We start from the raw sequence: 24,593 nt of genomic DNA on the forward strand, positions 1-24,593 counted from the left end.
CCTTTTACTAAAGAAATCTTATTGTCATTTCTCCAGTAAAATTAAAATAATTTTTGAAATATTCAAATCAATTAAATAGGATAAGGGTTGGTATCATCTGGGGACAAAAATAAAGGTATGGTTGAGGAAAAGATCATCCTGAATGAGCTGTCCCAGAAGCAGAAAGACACACACAGTATATACTCACTCATATAGATGTATAATATAGGATAAACCTACTAAAATCTGTACACATAAAGAAACTAATGAAGAGGGAGGATTCTTGCTAAAATGCTCAATCCCTATCCAGAAAGGCAAAGAGGATGGACATCAGAAGAAGGAGAAAAGAGGGAACAAGTCAGGAGCCTGACACAGAGGACCTCTGAAAGGCCCTGCCCTGCAGACTATCAATGAGACTTATGGCCAACCTTTGGGCGGAGTGCAGGGAATCTTAGGAAAGAAGTGGGAAACAGTAGATCTGGACAGTTCAGGAACACCACAAGGAGAGCAACAGAACCAAAAACTCTGAGCACAGGGGTCTTTCCTGAGACTGATACTCCAACCAAGGACTATGCATGGAAATAACCTAAGACCCCTACACAGATGTAGCCCATGGCAGTTCAGTATCCAAGTGGGTTCCATTGTAATAGGAACAGGGACTGTCTTTGATATGAACTGATTGGCCTGCTCTTTAATTACCTTTCTGTGAGGGGGAAGCAGTGTTACCAGGCCACAGAAGAAGACAATGCAGCCACTCCCGATGAGACCTAATTGACTAGGATCAGAAAGAAGGAAAAGAAGTCCTCCCCTATCAGTGGACTTGGGGAGGGGCATGCATGCAGAGGGTGGAGAAAGGGAGGGATTAGGAAAGGAGGAGGGAGGGAACTACAAGGGGGAGGATACAAAGTGAATAAAGTATAATTAATAAAGAATTAAAAAAAATACTTAACCAGCCTCACTTTTAATCACTTTGTATAAAACACCTTCTCACTTGATTCAGAACAGAATTTTCCTTGTGCTCTTTTGACCCAGTGTGTGGATGTGACACATAAGGGTACTTATGTGTTCTTCCAAGATTATTCTCAGGGAAACAATGTAATTTCTACTGTGATTACAGGGAACTTTCCAATTTCCTTGTAACATAATAGTTGTAATAATTTCTTTTTATTTTGTTTGAGACTTAAATAAAACTTGTTTTGAAACAGAAGCCTCATATATTCCCAGTTGGCTTGAAGCTCACTATGTAGCTGAGGATAACCTTGAAATATTATTATTATTATTATTATTATTATTATTATTATTATTATTATTATTACAACTTTGTATCCCTGCTGTAGCCCCTCCATTATCTCCTCCCAGTCCCACCCTCCCGGGAGGTCCTCCTCCCCTACTGTCTGACCTTAGCCTATCAGGTCTCATCAGGACTGCCTGGATCTTCTTTTGTGGCCTAGTTAAGCCACCTCACCAGAGGGAGGTGGTCAAAGAACTGGCCACTGAGTCCATGTGGGAAACAGCCGCTTCTGATCCTTCTGCCTCCATGTCCTGGTTGCTGGTACTACAGTGTGCGTCATTAACCTGGTGTAATTTCTAAATGATGTGTTAGTGTTTGACAGCCTTGAATCTCTTTAGTGCTCAGTGGAACTGTACACACAAGCAGTAAAAGGCAGCTAGATCATTTATGTCATCAAGATAAGAATTAGATCAGTTACTTCTGCCCCAAGTCATTCTTCATAAGCGTGAAGTGTTCTTTGGGCACTGTTTTTATGTGTTAAAGTAGCTTTGTGTGTGCAGATTTCATCAGAGAAGCCTAATAATAATGGCCGAGGTGAGGCAGATACCCATGGTTTCTTAAACAAACAAAATCTTATGTTTATCATTTTGGAGCTCTGAGGAATGCTGAATGCTAATGTCAAGTGCAAACAGCTCAAATGACTGGCTATTAAATGCTTTTTATTTTTAACTCTTGAATTTTAATAAGTATAATAACATGTGAATTTATAAGGAGATCTGATGTTGTTTATTAAGGTTATAGAGTTACAGTTTACAATAGTTGTGAGATCTCATTAGAGAGAAATAGAGAAGTTGACTCCAGGAAATGTAAGAGTTTATAATATAGAAACTACATTATGGAGTTCCCATGTATTAAAGTTACAGTAAGTTATCTGGTGCCAGATCTCCTATCTCTCTCTGTCTCTCTCTCTCTCTCTCTCTCTGTATCTTTATGTTTTCCAGTTTTACATATCGTTGGGGAATAACAAAGATGAATAGAGCAGAACTTTTTGAGACAAATTACTTAGTACCCTTTCAATTTGTTTCCTATATACAATGAGATTTTGAAACTAATTAGTTATCTAAATTCCTTGTCCCCCCTCACTTTTGAAAAAGTGAATGTCTTAGCTCTACAAGGTATCATTAATGCCTTTTTCCATACCTACTTATACTCCTTAAAAGTACTTCTTGAGGACTTCAAAGAGTATTTCAATATTGCACCTATGGCTTCAGCTGCACTGAGAACCAGAAATTCAGCTGTGTGCTTTTACCAGACAATTTGGATCCAAGTGGAAATTACAATTCTAACTTATGTCTTTAACTCTTCCTTCACTAAGACTTTGGTAGAAGGCAAACCTTATGCTTTGTTCTGTCTCACGTCTAAACCATGCATTCGATTTGCATGTCCTATTTATGTAGTTCTGTATTCCACTACATTGTGTATGTGTGTTTGTGTGTGCATGTGTCTGCCCATTCACAAAGCTGGAGCAGTATACTGAGACTCCTGCTCCTTCACTGTTATCAGTATTCCAATGACACAGGGTCTCTCATTGACTCTGGAGGCTGATGATCACCAATCCTGATAGTTTATTCTGTCTCTGTTGCCAGATTACTGTATTTTTAGCTAATAATTATGCAGAAAATTCTCTTATTCATGGAACCATGTGTGCAACCTTCTATCACACTAATAAATACCATCTTCTGATATACTGAAGGACAAAAAAAACCCCAAGTCTTTGGAAGTTAAAAATACTTCCTATAGTCCTTTATCAAATTAATCTGGTTTTGTTGATTCTTTGTATTGACCTCTTTGTTTCTAATTTATTGATTTCAACCCTGAGCCTGATTATTTCCTTGCTATCTACTCCTCTTTGGTGTGCTTGCTACTTTTGGTTCTAGAGTTTTCAGGTATGCTTCTCAATTGCTCCTGTGTGAGATCTAACCAATTGCTTTATAAGGGTACTTAGTGCTAATGAACTTTCCTCTTAGCACAGCTTTAATTGTATCCCATATGTTTGGGTATGTTGTGCCTTCAGTTTCATTGAATTCTAGAAAGTCTTTAATTCCTTTTTTTGTTTTTTATTGATATATTTTTATTACAGTTTATTCATTTTGTAGCTCAGCTGTAGACCTCTCTCTCATCTCCTCACAGTCCCACCTTCCCTCCCTCTTTTTCCCCTATGTCCTTCCCCTAGTTCACTGATAAGAGAGGTCCTCCTCCCCTGCTATCTGACCCTAGCCTATCAGGTCTCATCAGGACTGGCTGCTTTGTCTTCCTCTGTGGCCGGGCAAGGCTGCCCCACACACACCAGGGGGAGGTGATCAAAGAGAATGGCACGGAGTCCATGACAGAGACAGCCTCTGCTCCACTTACTAGGGAACTTCCTTGGAGACTGAGTTGACTATGATCTACTGCTGAGCAGTGGGACTAGATCCTCTCCTTGGGTGGTCCTTGGTTGGTGCATCAATTTCTGCAGGCCTCCCTGGGTCTAGTTTTTTGGCTCTGTTGGTCTCCTTATGACCTCCTGTCCCTTCCAGGCCTTTTTATCCCCCTGTTCTTCCATAAGATTCCCTGCACTCTGCCCAAAGTTTGACTATGTGTCTCAGCATCTGCTTTGATACCCTGCTAGGTAGATTCTTAGGCAAATAGATAAAGAGAAAAGATCAACCTGAGTGAGGTAACCCAGAAGCAGAAAGACATATAGGGTATATACTCACTTATTAGCCATATGATATTGGATAAACATACTAAATGTATAGTCCGAAAGAAGCTAAACAACAAGGAGGGCCTTAAGGAAGATGCTTAATTGTCATTCAGAAAGGCAAACAGGATAGACATCAGATGCGGAAGAAGATGGGGTATAGGACAGGAGCCTACTAGAGAGGGCCTCTAAAAGCATTTAATTCCCAAAGTTTGTTTATGAGTCTCAGTATCTTCTTGGATACACTGCTAGGCAGAGTCTTTCAGAGACCCTCTGTGGTAGGCTCCTGTCCTGCTTCCTGTTTTCTCTTTCTTCCAATGTCTGCCCTGTTTGCCTTTCTGAGTGAGACTCTACCCAGCAGTGTATCAAAACAGTTACTGAGACTCATAGCTAAACTTTGGGCAGAGTGCAGGGAATCTTATGAAAGAAGGGGGAGATAGAAAGACCTGGAGAGAACAGGAGCTCCACAAAGAGAGCAACAGTACCAAAATATCTGGGCACAGGGGTCTTTTCTGAGACTGATACTCCAACCAAAGACCATTCATGGATATAACCTAGAACCCCTGCTCAGATGTAGCCCATGGCAGCTCAGTATCCAAGTGGCTCTCCTAGTAAGGGGAACAGGGACTGTTTCTAACATGAACTCAGTGGCTAGCTCTTTGACTGCCTCGCTCTGATGGGGGAGCAGCATTGCAGGCCACAGAGAAGGACAATGCAGCCAGTTTTGATGAGACCTGATAAGCTAGGGTCAGATAGAAGGGGAGGAGTACCTCCCCTACCGGTGGACTGGGAGAAGGGCATGGGAGGAGATGAGGGAGGAATTGGGATGGAATGAGGGAGGGGGCTACAGCTGGGATTCAAAGTGAATAAACTATACTTAATATAAAAAATAAAAATTTAATTAAAAACAAAAAACAACAAACAAAGTTATTTAATTCCTTTTTTTATTCCTTCCCTGGCCCCAGTGGTCACTGAGTAGAGAGTTTGTAGGCTTTCTGTTGTTTCTATTGTTGTTGAAGTGCAGCTTTAATCCATAATGATCTGATAAGATACAAGGCATTATTTCAATTTTCTGGTATCTGTTGATTCTTACTTTGTTACTGACTATATTTTCAACTTTTTTAGAAGATTCCATGAAGTGCCGAGAAGAAGGTATATTCTTTTCTATTTGGATGGACTGTTATGTAGATATCTATTAGGTCCATTTGATTCATAACATTGGCTGGTTTCATTATTTCTGTTTGGTTTCTAACTCTATGACCCATACATTGGTGAGAGAAATGTGTTGAATTCTCCCACTATTAATGTGTTAGGTTCAATGTGTGATTTACGCTTTAGTAATGTTTCTAAGTTTCTTCTACACATTCATGGGTATCCTTGCATTTGGGGCATAGATGTTCAGAATTGAGCTTTCATCTTGGTGGACTTTTCCTTTGATGTGTATGAAGTGTCTTTCCTCATCTCTTTTGATTAATTTTGGTTGAAAGTCTATTTTATTAGATACTACAATTGCTACTACACCATGTTTTTTTTCGGGGGGGGGGAGCGTTGTTTGCTTGTAAAATCTTTTTCCAGCCCTTTACTCTGAGGTAATATCTATCTTTTTTGCTGCGGTGTGTTCCTTTTATGCAGTATCCTGTTTCACAACCATTCTGTTAGTCTATGTCTTTTTATTGGGGAATTGAATTAATTGACGTTGAGAGATATTAATCACCAATGATTGTTAATTCCTGTTATTTTGATGTTTGTGGTGGAAGACAGTCAGAGAAAGAGAGTGAGGGAGACAGAATCTTCTTTTGGTTTTGCTAGTGTGGGGTTATTTATTTCCAGTGTTTTCTTGGGTGTAGTTAACTTACCTGTGTTATAGTTTTCCTTCTAGTATATTCTGTAGGGCTTGATCTATAGATAATAAACTTGGTTTAGTTGTGGAATATCTTGTTTTCTCCATCCATGGGGATTAAAGTTTTTGCTGGGTATAGTAGTCTGAGCTAACATCTGTGGTCTCTTAGAATCTGCAATATATCTTCCTGGGCCCTTCTGGCTTTATAGTCTCTGTTGAGAAGTCAGGTGTAATTCTGCTAAGTCTGCCTTTATATATTACTTGGTCTTTTTTCTTCTTGCTGCTTTTAATATTCTTTCTTTGTTCTGTGCGTTTAGTATTTAAATTAGTATGTTAGGAGGATTTTCTGTGCTGGTCCAATTTATTTGATATTTTATAAGCTTCTTGATGTTTATAGGCATATCATTCTTTAGACTGAGGACTTTTTTTTTACACAGTAAGATTTTTTATAAGTTTTATTTTTTTAATACTAGTCACAGTTTGTTAACTTTGTATCCCTGCTGTATCCTGCTCACTCTCTCTATTCCAATCCCACTCTCCCAACCTCATCTCCTCCCTGCCCCTTTCCAAGTCCACTTTTCTCTGATTTTGTTGAACATATTTTCTGGGCCTTAGAGCTGAGAATCTTCTCCTTCTACTGTTCCTATTATTCTTTCATTTTGTCTTTTCATGTTGTCCCAGATTTCTTGGCTGCTTTGTATCAGACACTTTTAGGTTTAACATTTTCTTTGACCAAAGTATTAATTTCTTCAGTATTATTTTCTAACCTGAGGTTCTCCCTTTTATCTCTTGTATTCTGTTAGTGATGCTTGTATGTGTAGTTCCTGTTTTCTTCCCTAGGCTTTCTATCTCCAGGATCCCTTCAGTTTGTGTTTTTTTATTGCTTCTATATCCACTTTCAGGCCTTGAATAGTTTTATGTTATTCACTTGTTTGTTTGTCTTTTCTTTTCTGTCTTTCTTTAAGGGATTTATTCATTTTTCTCTTCAAATGCCTCTATCATCTTCATAAGATTGGAATTAAGGTCATTTTCTTGTTCTTCATTTGTGGTAAAATATACAGGGCTTGTTGTAGTAAGATATCCAGATTCTTGTGATGCCATATTTCCCTGGATCTTATTGATTAGGTTTTTATGCTGGCCTTTAGCCATCTCATTGTCTCTGGACTTGGCAGGCCTCCAAAAAATGGAGCTCAGGGGAGCAAATGCACTTTACTGCCTTTGAGAGTACTCTGGTAGTCCCAAGTGATAGCAGGCCTCTGGTAGTACCAGATGGCAGTAGGCCTCTAGCAGTCACTGATGGTAGCAGGCCTCTGGTACTCCCAGATGGGAGCAATTCTCTCGGAATGCAGGTAGAGCTGTGGGCCAGGCAATGGTGTGCACAGTGAACAGGACAGAGCTCGCCATTCCTAGGCTTACCCAGAAGGACCCAGAGTGGACCTCTGGGAATGGAGGTAGAGCTTTCAGTCCCAAATGGCACATAAAATTCTACATGGATTCAAGACTTTCTAGTAGCTTTTCACCTCCCATGTGAACAGGTAATAAAAGGCAAGTGCCTCCCTCTATTTCTCAAACATTGTATCTTTTTCTCTACAGAACACAGGTGCCTTAACTTCTGCGGAAGCCAGACCCTGGTTTATACTTTTCTGTTCACAAACTGAACACACATTCTTCGTATTTATTTGTTTTTCTTCCCACCATTCATATATAGAAGTACATAGAACATTTTTTATATGGTGCTTATTTTTCATGCTCATACATTTGTCATATTTGTCTTTGCGAACACAGTTCTTTCTTAAACGGATTGCCACATGTCTATAAATCATAGAACACTGATCCATTTTATCTACTCATTGTACTTTTGTTGGTACTTGCATTATCTCAGTTTGGAGTCTTGAATCAATTTTTTTTTCTTTTGGTCATCATTAATGCATTGCTTTGTTTGGCCTATATCAGGGAGTACAATTACTAGGTCTTGATTAGTATATATGCCCAGCTTTCCTGGAAAATGACTGACCATTTTTTTTGAAATGGGTATAATAATTTAGCACTGTTCTCAGGAGCATATGAGAATTTAGAGGCATATGAGTCTCATAGTATATATCAAAGAACCAATTTTAGACTTTTTGTGTGTGATGGCATTTAATTATTATCTCAGTTTTATTTTATTGGCTATTAATGAGGTGAGTCATATTTAATATATTTATTATTGAAGATTCACACACTGTCTCTGTGAAATGCTTTACCAATTAACTTGACTATTTTCAGTTTTCTTTCTTGTTCTTATTGATCTGAAGAACCTTAATTTCTCTGAAATATGGACCTTGCCATTCACATGTGTATTTCATATCCTCCTTTGGAACCTTCCACTTTCATTTTTAAGTCTCTTAATTTTATCAATTTAAAAATAAGATTCTTGGTCATAAGTGTAATATTTTATGGCCAGTAGGTTTTTATACAACTGTTTAAAATTCTTTTCCTGCTCTAAAGTCAAACTATATTACAGTAGAATAACTTTGAATCCCTCATTACTTTATATTTCACAGTTAGTACTTTAACACATCATCTGTGGGACTACATTCTTAGTTTTAGATCGAGGTCTACAATCTAAATTATTTTGACCTAGCATAAACTTTAAAAGTTTTTTATTAAGTTCTCTTTAACCAAAATCTAGTCAGTATGTGTAAATCAGTGTTTGTAATAATTTTTTGTTTCAATCATTTCTAATATTCTATCTTAATATGTATACAGCATATACATAGGCCTTTATCTCCATTTTACAAATATTACTTCTGTATACATCATCCTTGTATAACTGTAAGATACTTTGGCACCCTTGTGTAATTAGATTTTCATGAATATTTTAGCTTCAACTTTGTTTTCCTCCCAAAATAATCATTTAGTGAACTTGATTGACAGTTTCCTGCATCTTGGGTTTTTATTTAATGTTATTACAATACAACATTTTCCAAGTTCTTGATCATGATGAATCTTTGTGTTTATTTAAGTTTTCTTTATTTCTCTTCCATGAGGATGTATAGTTGTCAAAATAGTGGTCTGAAAAAATTTTAGTTAGCATCCTTACTTCATGTTGTTTTATATTTATTCATAAAAATTCTTTTCTGTAAAAAGTTTTATATTTAAGATTTTTATGTGTCAAATAATGTTTATTTGTTTGAGTTTTCAACAGAAAGCAATGTACTTTAATCTTCCCCACTCAACACTACCTTGGTCCAACTTATATGCAGTTCCACCAACTTGTCTTCCTTCCAACTTCATGTCCTCGCTGTTATTGTCATTATTGTCATCAGTGCTGACCATATATGCAAGCATCTGGAACCATCCCCTGAGCCACAAACAATCTGCCAGAAGCCATATTCCTAGAGCAAATTTCCTTTTCTCCTCTTGTCAGCCATTAGCTTCTAAAAGGCCCTGGTATAGGGCTGGGGCCTTGGGAGGCCTTCTCCACACGTCATCTTCTGATTCATAGATGTTGAGCCTGACATGGGTGATTGCAAATACTTGTGTAAGTGGACGCCCCAGAGTTGTTGATTTCATTTAGCACTTTTTTATAGATTGCTTTGGATTTTGTGTATATACAAAATTGCCTCCTTCCACTTAACACCAAAAAACTTGCAATATATTAGTAATGCAAAATTCTGAATAATTTTCATATTTTAAGATTGCTTTCCTTTATGTGTGTAACAGAAATCCCAGTAAATATTCCTTCCCAATCTCAATGGAAAATATTTTGACATACTTTGTTTGCATGCTTATCTTTAGATAAACATGTAATATATTTTATACTCAGGCATTATTTTTTTATTGAAAATAGTTTATTTTACACAATATATCTGGTTATGGTCTTCCATGCTTACATTCTGCCTACATCCTCTCTACTCACACCCCATCCAATCTACACTATTTCATTCTCGTATCAGAATGCAAGTAAACACCTAAAAATCAAAATAATAGTAAATTAAAAATAACTAACCAGAATAAGACAAAACCCACCATATAGAAAATAGAGGAAAACTGCCAAAGAAAGGAGCACATGCAGTTTTGGAGACACACGCACATAATCACACACACAGAAAACCCATGAAAAACAAAATTAGAGACCATAATGTATAAGCAAGATATTTGTAAGGGAAAAAAATTCCAAGAAAAAAGCATTATGTGACAAAAAAAAAAAAAAAACTTTAAAAAAATATCATTTTTTTGTTGGCCATCTGCTTGGCCTGGGGTCTGCCTTTGTAAGGTGTGGCTTGTATACCCTGTGAGACTGTAATAGAGAAAGCTAATTTTCCTTTATGAGCTGTTGTGAGTTGGACCTACCTTCTGGGCTACAGGTGGGAGCTTGTGTCTACTTCTACTCCCGGTCCTGGAGCCAGGTCTGGCCTGGACCTGTGAGGTCCTGTGCATGCTCCCACAGTCTCTGTGAGTCCGTGTGCACCAGCCTGGTGTGTCTAGGCCTTGCTCCCCTGCTCTCTCTCGTCCCCTCTAGCTCTTACACTCTTTGTACTGTCTCCTCCTCACGGTTCCTTGATCCCTGAGAGGAAGCGTTTAGTGGAGACATCCATTTGGGACTGAGGGTTCCAAGGCTTCGCACTCTCTGCACGTTATCTAGCTGTAGGTCTCTGTATATGTTCCCGTCTACTGCAGATGGAAGCATCTAGATACAACAGGACTGACAGGCACACAACTGAGCACAGGGCCTGCACAGATCTGAGCTGGATGAGATCTCACTGAGGAGAGCAGAAGTGGACCCGAGTGCCCAAACTCTGTTTCTTAATAGATACATAATTGGTTTGAGATTTATTGTACAACTACATTGGTGAAGATTGATCATATCAGTTATTGTTCTTATTATTTAGTATTTACAATCCAAAAAACAAACAAACAAACAAACAAAAAAACAAGGATCTTGAACAAAGCAAAAAGATGACTTTGGAGAAAGAGGAAGAAAGCAAGTACTCATTCTACCAGGGGCTCACATCCAGAGTGAGAAAGCAGCCCGGTGGCTCCATTGCGGTGAGATTCTAGTTAAAATGGGTGAGTTATCTCCCAGGGTATGAAAATGCGCTCACAGCCTGCTGGTGGGAATGTATACTCGCCCTTCCCCTCCTCCCTGTAAACCAGCGTGGAGGCTTTGTAAAGAATGAACCACTCCTGTCTGTGCGGCAGCCCCACTGCTTTCCGCTGGTGTCTTTGGAGAGCATTTACTCTAAGCTCCTCATTTTTCTTATACTTGTATTTGGGGATTCTTTGCTCGGATTAAAATTGGGCCACTCTAGGGGAAAATTATAATTTTTTTGAAAGCACATGTGGCTATAATGACTAACAATTACTATAAATTATATTTCCTTTGTGTTTTCCAATCCACACTGGAAGCAAAAACTCACCCAGCAATAGTGAGAACATTTCCTATAACTTCCATAGAAAAATTCTTTCCTGCATGCTCATAGCTTGTGAAAAAATGAGCTTCCAAGCTGTTCTGTGGCATTGCCAAAATGGAGTTACAGATAGCAGTCTTGTTTTCTCCTGAACAGGAATCTGGGCTTTCAAATTGAAAACATAAGCATTTCTTATGCGATTTGTAATGATGACAATTTTTTGTCTGTTTGTTCTGTTTGAACTGGTTCCATGTAGTTCAGGCTGGCCTGGAATTCCTACTAGCAGAAAATGGTTTTGAAGTTGGGGTTCTTCTTCCTTCGTCTGCCTGCTGGCCTAGCAGGCCTGCACCCTCACCCTGGCTTAAAGATCCTGTTCATTTGTGTACAAGCACGCACTTTACCAGCTGAGCTCCAGACCCGACGCTGGATATTGTCCCTCTGTCAGACATTTCTTCCAGAAGTTTCTATTTGTGAATCTCTTATTAAGTATAAATTAAATGATCTTAATTTACCATTTTTTTCTACACTTACTATGTGTACTTTTTTATGCCATGATTTCTTGGCAATTCTCTCATTTATCCCTCCTGGTTGTTTCTTTCTCCAAAACTTTCTACTCAGCTGTATTTTCTTCCTTCGGCTTTTTTTTTTTTTAATTTTTATCAGTTTATCTCTGGTAAATATATAAATATGCATTTTTAAACTTGATTTTCTTTTTTTCAAAATAAGACCTTTTCTTTAATTTGATGTCTGTGTTTATATTTCTTTATTCCAAAATGTTGATTGTCTGCCTTTCATATTGTCTTGTCTCTTCCATTTTTCTTTTTTCTTTCTTTTCATTTTGTCATTTGTGTTTTTGTTTGTTTGTTTGTTTGTTTGTTTGTGAGAGATATAATTTCTCTGTATAGCCTTGGCTGTCCTGGACTCACTTTATAGACCAAGCTGGCCTCCACCTCACAGAGATCTCCCTGCCTGTGCTTCCCAGAGTACTGGGATTACAGGCGTGTGCCACTGAGCCTGGCATCTTCCATTTTTCTCAACTGCAGCTTGAACTCCTTCTCCCCTTTCTAAACCTCCTCTGTGCTCCCAGCTCACGAGCATTTTATTTGTAAACTCATATATTCATAGTATATTCCCTGATGTGGGAGACAGGTGAACACGTTATCAAATGCTAAAACATGGTCCTCACTTTGTTCCATGGTTAGGAGGGGATTCCATTGTCTGTGTCCACCTGCTGCTATGTGTCCTAGCCTTGGTACTCTTTCAACTAATCTGCATATTAACTGCCGCATAGATAGTGTTTCAGATTCCCCCTCGTGTTCTTTGATGGATGACAGTTTTCTTAGCACTAGGGTCTACCCTCCCTGTTCCTTCTAGTCACAGGAACAACTTTTAGCAGACTCACACCTAACCTGGGGACGTGTGTCATCTCTTACAGTGCCGCTTAGTTTCTGAATGTTCACTGGGAGCAAAGTCCTGAGGCTTACCACCAACGGTCCAGTCTTCCCTGCTCCTCCTTCCCATCTCCGCTTCTGCCTTTGCTCATTCTATTCGTGTCACCAGAGGATTTTGTATGTTGTTTGGAACCTCTTTTAGGCTACGTGCTGGGTTAAAAGTAATTATGCCTGCTACTTTTTTTCACCTGTAAACCATCATTTTATTTAATAAAACAATTACTAAAATACATTAAGGTTACTATGTAGAAAACATCATAGGGTTGGATAGACACTAAACAAATTACCTTTCACTATTACCACAAATACTATTAATCTTCATGTAATGTTTGTGTTTTTTCATGCAAAAGGTAGCCTTTATTGTAGTCTAAAGCAAGCAGCAGGTATCAAGATATGTTTTATTATTTACCCACCACTGAATTGGAAATTGGAAATGATAAAAGTTGGATCTATGCTGTAAGATAATTTTTTTCAGTCAACCACAATTTTATTCAAAATGTGTATTCCTAGTGTTTTCTAGTGCAGTCCTAAATGTCTTTACCTACTCACTGTTCTATGTCACTATAGTTCTAGCATCCCTACATGGTGTTAAAACATACAATGGGTGTTTATATACTCTAAATTTCTCGGGGTGGTGGGAGTTGAAGGAGGGTAGCCTAATCAGGCAGAGAGAAAAAGCCTCCATTGGGCAGGAAAGAGGAGCAGAGAAATTATAAAATATGGAGACTGAGCACATATTGTTCTGGAGTGTGATGGTCTGAATACAGCCTATCCTCTTAGAGATAACCCGGTTTACTCCCCAAAGTTTCATGGAAATAGCAGCCGGGGCAGGAAGGCAAGCAAACTACAATAGCTGTAGTAAACCAGATCTTCTCTCCATCACACCACTCTGTGTTTTCCCATCTTCTGTATGTATTATTGCCATTTGTTGTTGGATATAAATATTTATTATTGAGTCATCTTTTAGTAAAATAGTGGTTATTCCAAAACATCTGTAAAACCAAATCACCACAGAGCCTAGGATTTATTTAATTAACCTAGAGCACAATGCTGGGCAATAGTTACTCCATCCTAAACCTCCAAACCCACATAGTTTCCTACCATTCAGATGCACCCATTATAGTTGCTTCACCCATTATATCTTATGTCCGGTTCATTTCTCCGTGTGGTTCTAAGACCTCTTCTCCAGATTCTCCTTCCCTTTCTCTCCTACTTCCGTCCTCTTCCTCCCACTCTGGACCAGGATGTCCCACCCTATCCTCTCCATTGCTCAGCAATGTGGCTGGTTGTTTTAATTGACAATTTAGAATACCTGTCAGTTGTTCCATATGAAAGCATAAAATCTAATGCATTCCTCCTGAAACAAAATATTCCTAGTCATCAAATCAGTAGTGACCAAAGTATCTGCAACTTCAGAGCTAATTACTCATCCAATTTCCCTTGGGTTTCTCTTTTCCACTTACCCCTGTTCTCTTCTGAAAATTCTGGGGGTGATGTCTAAATGTTCTGAAAACATTTCCCAAAAGTTGCTGCTAGTTTTGAAGGTTGAGCAGGGTCCAGACATAAGCATGCAATTGAATTCTTCACACACCAGGTTCTGTTTCTTGGTGTTCTGAATGACAGGTTTGTGCTGAATGACAAGTTTGTGTGAATTTCCTTACACTTGTCAGTTATACATCCCTTTCTTCTGGAGAAACTGGCAAACAATTAGTCTGATTGAGACTTTCTCCCCAGCCTAACCCTTCATCTCCCGTTTGGGCTTTTCTAAGTGACCACTTATGGAGACTTGAATGAAAATGTTTCCCATATGCCCATAGAGAGTGGCACTCTTGGGGGGGTAGTCTTCTTGGAGGAAGTGTGTCATTGAGGTGGTGGGTTTTGAAGTCTCCTATGCTTAAGCCCAGGCTCAGTGGCACATGTGTTTTTGCTTTGCTTTGTTTTGTTTTGATTTTGTTTTTCCTGCTACCTGTGCATCAAGATGAAGAGCTCTCAGCTTCTTTTCTAGCACATGGCTGCCACCACAGTGCTATGTTTTCCTCCATGATGATAATGGACCAGAGCTCTGAAATTTCTGTAGGCCCACTCCATTAAATGTTTTCCTTTATAAGAGCTCCTCGTTCATGGTGTCTCTTCACAGAAACAGAAACACTAAGAGCTTTAACCTAGCTCTGAGTTAAAGAAACACTGTGATTTTATTCTTTTTTTTCTACTTCTATTATTTCCTTTTCTTTTCACTTTTACATAAAAGTCTTTTCTCATACCATATACCCTGATTACAGTTTTCCCTTCTAGAGAGTTATAGGTACAAAGTGTATAAATGATGTCTACCCAAGCAGCCATTACTTCATTTTATACTACAATACCCTTGTACAAATTATGAAGAACTTCAAAGTTAAATGATTAATTAAGTGATTTCAATTTAAATTAAGTTAAATGATTTAGAGCTTTTGAAAAGGTACATTATTGATTATAGGTTATTGATAAGAAAGAAGCCCGAGAAGAATAGGAAACTGGTGTTAACTATTGAGTGCCTGTTGGTTGCATCCCTTGGACCACAGCTTGTGTTGATCATGATGAGTGTGGAAGTCAGTTTGTTCAGAGTCACCTGAAACACACCTAAGACCTTAAATGTCTAAAATATTTAGTCTCAAAAAAAAAAAAGATTCCTCCTTCAAAGATGCTGAAATTAGGGAGAACCTCATTGATTCTCCTTTCTTCTCCCTCCTGTCTTTTCAGAAATAGTGTCAGTAGGGCTCCCCCTTGATGAAGATCTTGGTGAGGTTGGGCTGTCTTATCCTAAGAAGAGCTAGGACCATTTTGAGGAGTTCGGGTTTATGCAGTTAGGATGATGAAATCTGCTAGAAACATTGAGGTTTAGACGCTAGGTAGATTTGTGTTTGATTTTAGTGCTGCAGAAAAATGTCTGGATGAGAATATAAATATGTAAATAATAACATAAATAGCTATTGGTTTATGAATGTTGCCAGAATTGCAAGTATACAGCTTGGAAATATAAAAAAAATACATTTGTACCTTTTTCAGTTATTTAGTACTGTTATGTGTTGCATGGAAATAAGGACTTAAGAAGCTCTAACAGACATTTAAATCGAAGCAAATAACAGAAAATGACTCCATCTACTCCAAGCAAGTCTCTTTCCTGTAGGAACTGAAACATAAACCTATCCACCATCTCCAACTCCACGTGTGTCTCTTTTCTATCGCATCTAAAACACAGGCTCAAAGTACATAAATAGGCTAATAAAAGGTGTCCTGGATTTAGGAATGATGGACATTTAAAGGCTAGTATAAGGGAGATAAAATTTTCATGAGTACCCTTAACATCTGAAACTGATATTAAAACTCAAGTTTCCATAATGAACTGAGAAGTATTATCATAAATATATATCTATGTATCTGAGATTTTTATTTAGGAAGTTATGATTTATGTGTTTTTTAACAATGTGAAAATAATTTCCATGTGATTCTAGAAATGTACTATGTTGAGATGATAGGTCTTTGAGTCATGACATCGGCTGGTTTATCTGACAAGTACTCTCATTGAATTCTAGATAAGTGCCCTAAATTTTATTCAGCACTTTTGTAATCACCATGGCAACCTTATTTATTTACAGTGCATGCTTACTTCTCCTGGTGCTCCATTGTTGTGCAATTTTTACAGAGAAAGGCCAGTTGTCCCCAGCCTGTGCTCATTTACAGAGTACACTCCAAATTGGTTTTCTGTGTAAGCCGTGCTAATTACAAATATTTATGTACATATTTATTTGAAGAGTTACTTTCTACTGAGAAGTACTAAATTTGTAAATCTAGACATTTTTCTTCTCCATAAATTGATATTATGAAATGGCAAGTTTGGTTAGTAGATTTGTGCCTATGTAGGTAGGCATGAGGTGAGGGTGGGAATCAGGGTCGACACCCTGAAAGAATGGGCACTTTGATCCTGAGGGTCGTGGTTGTCAGGAGGTTGGACACCCAGCACAGAATGGTTTACATGGGAATTGTGGGGTGTTATCTATCACATTATTAAGGCGCCCTTTCAAGATCATTGAAATGTAAATATAGTAGCTTTTTACTAAGAAAAAATGTTTTCGGAAGCGTTTCTTCATAAAGCATTGATAAATAGCTGAGGAGGCAGGCATATTTAAGCTGATTTAAACATGACACAGTCTGCACAAGTGTCAATATATCACAAGGTATCCCAGAGATCTGTATGTTTTTCACGTTTGTTCCAATTAAAATCTGAAATAAATAAATAAATGGCTTTAAAATTATATCTGTACAAAGTGAGTAAAGTGTAATTAATAAAGAAAAATTAAAAAATAAAAAATAAAATTATATCTGATTAATTTACTTTTCTTGATCGCTCCGTGTTATGTTTTTGTACTTGCTGCCTTTTTACAAAAGGTGTAATGGTTCTTCCCAAATTGAACAGTTTTTAGAATAGACAAATCTTTGACATATAAGCATAAATTTAACTTTTATAGTAGTTTCTGAGATGACTTTTATGATGATTAGAAAGTCAAATGCACTCACGTTGCATTAACTTTTCTTGAGGAGACTTGAAAAAAATCCATAGTACACATTCCAGATAGGGCACCAATGACAGACCAAAGTAAGGATTTCATTAATGTCCGGCTTAGTGAACCAATAAATATATTTGGGTTGCTTCCAAAAATGTATATGAAGCGTTGTTTACAGGTGCATGGATGACTCAAAAGTAGTTCTATCCCCAAGAAGCTCAGAGTGGTATCTATTTATGAAAGCTACAATCCTGGAGATCTCTCCATTAGTTACCAATGACTCAATAGGTCAGAGATTCATCTTACCAGCAGCCATCACTGCTATGTAACCTTGGGGAGAAAGGAGATTTGTGAATCCTGTAAGTTTCAGGGAGTTCCTGAAACATGTGAGATACTGACTTCTTAAATCTTAAGGAACCTTCCCCAAGAATGGACATTTTCAATTCAGAGGGCAGTGCTATACAACGTTTATTATAATTTAACATTCAGATTTGCATTCTGTCCTTTTCTGTGCTACTAATATGCTTCATGGTATTCCATAAAGAGGGAGGGTTACCATGGCAGCAAGTGACAGCTCTTGTTGCCATGAGCTCCGCCATCTCTATTGCATCTCAGTATCCTGGATTTGATAAGTCATAAAAGATAGCTAAAATCATATGATAAAACTGGTTTTATGCTATGTCATTTTCTTTGCTGTAGGCTATCAAGTGTCTGGAATACATCCACAGCAGGTTAGGCAAAGGTTTGAGGTTCACTAGCGTAAGTGTTGTAAGAATGACTTAACTTCATAGTTTCAACCCACAGTATGCTTACCAAGATCTATTCATTGCTAATCAAAGAGCATTTCTAGAGTCTACAAAAAATATGAATTTCTAATTCTGCGTGAGAGCGCTTTAGAAATCTAGATATAACTTTATATATTGACATACAAATCCTTTAAAATTGTAAAATATATCTCAAAGCACATACATATAGTCTGAGTTACATGTTCATATATGGCTATTGATTATAGAAACCATATTTTCCTCATCTCTAAAGAAAAGATAGATAATGCAAGTAATGTTTTATAATGTTATAATAGTTTATAAATATTCCTCATAAATCACAAAATTTAACAAAAAGCACACCTGAAGTTTTTGCTATCATTGCCGAATATTGAAAGTACTTCAGAAACAATATCCAATGTTACAATAACTTTATTTTGAATGTACCTGAGCAATATTTGACAGTTTATACATCTAAATATAGAACTTTCTGTGTGTGTTTGAAACCCACTAAGATGGCAAGTGAGTAGCTATTTGTAAGAAGACCCTGTGGTTTATGTAGCATTGCATTATCATCTTTGCTTTCAAACAAATATTATTTGAAAGTTTAATCTCCTGGCAATGATACCTATATTAAGTCAAAGAGAAAACCAATTTTAGATGGTGGTAAGCAGTCTCCCAAGAGTACTCTTCAATATAAAACTTAATAGGGAATACCCTGACGAAAGCAGAAAATACTGGCAAAGGCTATCAGGATAGGCTGGAGAGATGACCCAGGGGTTGAGAACATTCATTTCTCTGCTCACGGTTCTAGAGTTTTTCATGCAAACCTCCTCTTTCTTGTAAGAACAGTACAGGTGAAGGATGGTGAGAGGGATCCTTAGGAAAAGCCACCAAGTCTGAAGACTTAACATGTATGTGATACATGACATGTATGTGATAGAATAAAACTGACTACTGCAGGTTGTCTTCTGACCTCTATGTATGTGCCAATGCACGTATGTGCGTGCACACACAAATAAATGTAATAAAAAGTTTAAACGTACAATATGTGTTGTTTGCTTTTCTTATAAACAGGCCCTCTACCATTGACAATATGAGAAATTCTAACCTTTAAACTACAACATAAAAACACTAAAAGACATGCATTAAGTAGCTAGCAGGAAAGGGAAACTAATAGCTTCCTTTGCTTATTTTTTTTAATATGACTTTTTTTTCTACTAATGCCTTATAGTAGAAAAGCTCTTTTCAGCAGCTTGACCTAAAGAAACATGAAAACACAATTAATTAAGGTTTACTCTAATCATCTGTTGCTCCATCTGGTTCAGGCAGTGTAAAAAAACAGCATTACTCTTCATTGCACAAGAAATCTACTTCTTCAGAGCCGATGAATCATATGTGTCATCATATGTCACATATATGTCAGATGGACATGTATGTCAGAGTACCTTCAGAGTTTAGATTCACACAAAGGGTTGAAAGACAAGAAGTTAGAATATAGATATCATACAATCTGTGCATGCCAAATGATCAGTACTTAGGCTGGAGAGCTTGGTCAACATATATTAGACGTGGTGTTCTTTCAGAGGACCCAAATTCAATTCCTAGTAGCCAAATGGTGGCTAACAACTCTTTGTAACTCAGGTCCTGGGAAATCTGATGCTTTCTTGTAGCCTCTGAGGTATTAGGTACATGAAAGCAAATACCCTTACAAACATGATTTCCTTGATGGTAAATGCTGAGTAGTATTCCATTGTGGAAATGTACTACAATTTCTGTATCCATTCCTCAGTTGAGGGATATCTGGGTTGTGTCCAGATTCTGGCTAATTAATTATAAAGCTGCTACAAACATGGTTGAGCAAATGTCTTTGTCCTATACTTGCACATATTTTTGGATATATGCCTAGGAGTGGTATAGCTGGATATTGATGTAGCACTATTTCTAATTTTCTGAGAAAGGGTCAAATTGATTTCCAATGTGGTTTTACAAGTTTACATTCCCAGCAGCAGTTGAGGAGGGTTCCCTTTTCTCCACAACCTCTCCAGCATGTCACCTGAGCTTCTTATCTTAGCCATTCTAATGGCTGTTAGGTGAAATCTCAGTGTTGTTTTGATTTGCATTTCCCTGATGACTAAGGATGTTGAGCATTTCTTCAAGTGTTTCTCTGCCATTCGATATTCCTCTATTGAGAATTCTGTTTATCTCTGTACCCCATTTTTATTTGGATTACTTGATTTGTTGGTGTTTACCTTTTGAGTTCTTTATATATTCTGGATATTATCCTTCTGTCAGATATAAGGTTGGTGAAGATCCTTTCCGAATCTGTAAGCTGTCGTTTTGTTCTGATGACAGTGTTCTTTGATTTACAGAAGCTTTTAAGTTTCATGAGGTCCCATTTATTGATTATTGATCTTAGAGCCTCTGCTATTGTTGTTCTGTTCAAGAACTAGAAGAGATTATCCTGAGTTAGGTAACCCAGAAGCAAAAAGATACATATGGAATATACTCACTTATAAGGGGATATTAGTCATATAATACAGGATAAACACAATAAAATCTATATTCTTAAAGAAGCTAGACATCAGAAGTGGGAGAAAACAGGGAGCAGGACAGGAGCCCACCATAGAGGACCTCTGAATGATTCTACCCATCAGGATATCAAAGCAGATGCTGAGACTCATAGCCAAACTTTGGGCAGAGTGCAGGAAATCTTATGAGAGTATGGGGAGATAGAAAGACCTGGAGGAGACAGGAGCTCCACAAGGAGAGAAACAGAACCAAAAAATCTGGGTACAGGTATCTTTGCAAAGACTGATATTCTAACCAAGGACCATGCATGGAGATAACCTAGACCCCTTGCTTAGATGTAGCTCATAGAAGCACAGTCTCCAAGTGGGTTCCCTAGCAAGAGGAAAAGGAGCTGTCTTTGACATGAACTCAGTGGCTGGCTCTTTGATCACCTCCCCCTGATGGGGAGCAGCAGCCTTATCAGGCCACAGAGGCAGACAATGTAGCCAGTCCTGATGAGACTGTCCAAATGGAAGGGGAAGAGGACCTCCCCTATCAGTGGGCTAAGGGAGAGTCATGGGAGGAGAAGAGTGAGGGAGGGTGGGATTGGTAGGTGGCATGGGAGGGGGCTTCAGCTGGGATACAAAGTGAATAAATTGTAATAATAAAAAAATTTAAATTTAAAAAAATAATAAAAAAGAAATTGATTTATATCAATTTCTATATATCTATGTCTAAATTGTTTATCATCCTCTTACTTTAAGGGATAAAAATAAAGCATCAAAATGCAAAAAAATACACATAAAATAAACATAATAGTGAAAAAGCAAATATCAGTGTGTGTAGGTAGGGTTGCCACAGGGCCTCTCCTCTCTCTTAATGCTGGTCTGTAATTCTTTTTGTTTGTTCATTCATTGGTTTGTTTTCGTATTGTTGATGGATTAAGACTAAATAGCTCACCTTGAACTTTTGCCCTTGTGAGTCAAATTTCTAGAAAAGATGTTTCATTGGAATATATTTCAACCGAAACAACCATGGGTTGTGTCTTAGTTAGGGTTTTATTGCTGCGTAGAGACACTATGCAACACAGTGCAACTCTCATAAAGAAAAAAAAAATAATTGGGGCTGGCTTACAGTTTCAGAGGCTTAGTCCATTATCATCACAGTGGAGGCTTGGCAGCATGGTGGCAGACATAGTGCTAAATAAAAAGCCGAGAGGTATACATCTTGCTTCAAAGGCAACAGAAGGGGACTGTGTGTAACCCTAGGCATAGCTTGAGCATATATGAGACCTCAATGCCTGCCTCCATAGTGACACACTTCCTCCAACAAGGCCACACCTACTCCAACAAGGCCACACCTCTAATAATGCTATGGGCCAAGTATTCAAATACATGAGTTTGTGGGAGCCATACCTATTCAACCACTATATTCCACTCCCTGGCCCCAATAGGCTTATAGCTATAACATAAAACAAAATGCATTTAGTCCAACTTCAAAAGTCCCCATAGTTTATCACAGTCTTAACCATGTTTAAAAGTCCAAAGTTCAAAGTCTTCTTGTGATATACATGCCATATATTAACTACAATCATCTATAAAATCAAAAAGCAGATCACAAACTTCCAACATACATTGGCACAGCTTATACATTACCTTTCCATAAGGAAGGAAAGGGAGCATAGTGAGAAAATATTGGAGCAAAGCACGGCTGAAAACAAGCTGGGCAAACTCCAAACTCTGCACTTCTATGTCTGATGTCAAAGTGCTCTTCAGATCTCCAACTCCTTTCAGCCTTGTAGACTGCAACACACTTTTTTTTTTCTTTCTCTTGGGCTGGCTCCACTACCTGTTAGCAGCTTTTCTTGCTATTTATCTCAGAGCTCTAGCATCATTAAAATCTTGGGATCTGCAAGGCAATCCAGACTTTACCTTCACGGCTTCATAGTGTGGCACATGGCTTTTCTAGGTATCTGCTTCTGCCACATATCTGGCCTTACACATACCTGGCCTTAGCAGCTTTCCTTAGTTGCCAAGCGAGATTTCATATACCCTTTGTTCTATCCTGGACTCTAAGATCAAAGCCATGTGGGCAGAGCTGCCAAGTTCTGCTGCTTGCTGAGACTGCAACGTGGCCCACTTTTTTAACTAGATCTTTACCAGTTTTCGGTTTTCAGTGGGTTCCTTCACTACCTAAGCTTGGCTGTTATGGAACTTGCTCTGTAGACCTGGCTCAGAGACCTGGATGACTCTGTCTCTTGAATTCTGGAATTAAAAGTCTGTACAACCAGGCCCAGACCTAAACTTTTCTATTTATTTATTTATTTATTTATTTATTTATTTATTTATTTACTTACTTACTTACTTACTTATTGTTTGATTGTTTGATTCCTTTGCACAAGATAAAAGCTTAGCTGGGTGAGATCTTGCCATCTTGCCCCAAGGTCATCACTTCCTTAGTTACATTTAATATCTTTAATCTGTTTATCTCCTTGGCTTTAGCTCCATTTCACGTCCTGGTGGCCCTTTAATCTGTGAACCATCCATTTTTGTATTTTTTTTTGTCAGCTTGCTACCTTTGATTAAAATGTTCTTCATGAGAGTGAACCATTTTTTGTTTGTTTGTTTGTTTTTGTTTCTATACTAGGCTGTTTCGGCAAATCCCTTCCCTTCCCCCTTTAGTCAGACTCTTTAGACAAAAGCAAAACGGAGCCACAGTCTTCACCAAAATATCATAAGAACAATTTCTAGACAACATAGTAAAATTCCTCTCTAAAACCACTTGAGCCAGACCTCTACAGTTCAAATCACCCTCAGCTCCACTCTCTTCCATGCTTTTACTAGTGTGGCCTATGAAGCCCCATTTTAAAATATCCCATGGATTTCCTAATCCTAAATCCCAAAAAAGCCACATATCCTCTAATCAAAATTATAGTGATCTGGCCTGTCTCAGCAATACCCCACTCCTGAAATCACCTTCTGCCTTAGGATTTTATTGCTGTGAAGAGACACCATGACCAAGGCAACTTCTATAGAGGAGAACATTTCACTGGGGCTGGCTTACAGTTTCAGAGCTTTAGTCTATTACCATCTGGGTGGGAGGCACGACAGCATCCAGGCACACATGGTACTGAATAAGGAACTGAGAGTTCTACGTCTTGATCCACAGGCAGCAGAAGGAGACTGTGTGTCCTACTGGGTATAGATTGAGCATATAAAAGATCTCAAAGCCTACCTCCACTGTGACTCCCTTGCTCCAACAAGGCCATACCTTATAATTGTGCCATACCCCATGGGTCAAGCATTCAAACATATAGTACATGGGGAGGGCATTCCTCTTCAAACCACTACAGGTTGCATTACGTTACTAAGGAGCACTTAGCAAAGCCCAGCAAGAAGGAACCGTTCTCAGCAGTGCACACAATCAGTTTCCAGGAGATTTTCAAGTGCACCTTAAGTAAGACTAGCAGCGTGCTATTGGATTAGAACTGAAGAGAACACAGACCAAAGTATGTTTAAAGTAGAATCACATAAATTAATGGTTTTCTTGCATCATTTACCAGTTAATGCTCAGCTTTTGAATTTTTAGTTTATAAAGATGTTCGAAAATTAAGTAGTGTGTCTACGTGTGTGTGTGTGTGTGTATGTGTATGCGGAGGTTCTGACTTTTGTGTGGCAAAATCATGATAGGGCATGCTGTTGCTCTTGGATGTCCTCCAAAGTTGAAAAGTAAGTTTCTTTTTCTGAAGGCACCATACATTTCAGGCACAGGTCCCAGAGACCCTCGAGCTGCAACTAAACCGAAAGCCTGCCTTTTAAGAACTCATTTTCATGGTACCAGAAGGGGACACGCAAAGTTCCAAAAGAGAAAATCAACCAAGGGCCCTACCCTGCTATGACACCTCTGGACCACAATGACTACCTTAAGTAGGCAGTAGTGGCACATGCACCTTGAAAGTAACCAACATCTCTCTAATTGGACTAAGATCCATTCACCAAAAGGGAAAGGATGCCTGGTACTGTAAAGTAAGCCTACTATTCAGATATCATGAAGCCATGGATATTGAAAGACAGTCTACGAACAGAACTTTCCTAAACATCTGTAACTCCTGACTACATTCTGTGTTGGTTCTAATACATACATATA

Source organism: Psammomys obesus, unplaced genomic scaffold (assembly GCF_907164565.1).
Source record: "Psammomys obesus unplaced genomic scaffold, mPsaObe1.curated_primary_1811, whole genome shotgun sequence".
NCBI lineage: Eukaryota > Metazoa > Chordata > Mammalia > Rodentia > Muridae > Psammomys > Psammomys obesus.